The following is an 856-nucleotide window of genomic DNA, read 5'->3' as shown; positions in this document are numbered from 1 at the left end:
TAATACCCTCAGTTAACAAATCCTCAACCCCCCCCCCCCCCCAAAAAAAAAAGAAAATATTATTTAAAATGTATTTTAAATGAGTACCTATATCAGGCTATATTATAATTTAAGGAATATAATGCAATATTTTCTTATGAATTCTAATACTAAACTCTAATATTTAAAACTAATAAAAATTAATAATATATAGGTATTAGAAAAATGTTTACTAATTCAAATTTTCTAATTTTCTAATCATAATAGAGTCCCACTATCATATTTTTTTATTTTTCGTTTATTTGATTTAAAATGTTTCAGCACACATGGTGCTATTACAAGTAATTATTTTTTGAATGAATTAGGTTATACTATGTACATAAGTTATTTACATTGATGCAATTAATTGATTAAATTGTAATTATATATAGTGTAAGTGTTCTTCTATGTGTCTTCTGATGATGAATCTTCGTTATCCGTTAGGAGAATGTCCTGGGGGAGTCGAGGTCGCAAACGTCTGTTGTATATCATATTTTTAAAACCTACTATACTATTCTAAATCGTGGTATAAGAGCCACTGTCTACTGATGAATGCGTACAACATATATATGTATATTGGATTGAAAACTTTACGCGTTATATTTGTCAGTGTCGATGATATTTTCACACGTTTTTCCCATGATTCAAGCGCAGAGCAGAGACTCCCAAGAGAAGTTTTTACTTTAGGAATGTTGATGCCGTAAAAAATTAACAAAAAAAAAATTCTTGGTATAGCCATAAAGGGCATAATATATTTTTTTTATTGTTTATCAGACTGTGTTGTTGTTGATATAAAATGGTGTGTATGAATTAAACTGGAAAACACAATTTTTTTACC

Source organism: Acyrthosiphon pisum, chromosome A1 (genome assembly GCF_005508785.2).
Source record: "Acyrthosiphon pisum isolate AL4f chromosome A1, pea_aphid_22Mar2018_4r6ur, whole genome shotgun sequence".
Taxonomy (NCBI): domain Eukaryota; kingdom Metazoa; phylum Arthropoda; class Insecta; order Hemiptera; family Aphididae; genus Acyrthosiphon; species Acyrthosiphon pisum.
This window is presented reverse-complemented; position numbering follows the sequence as displayed.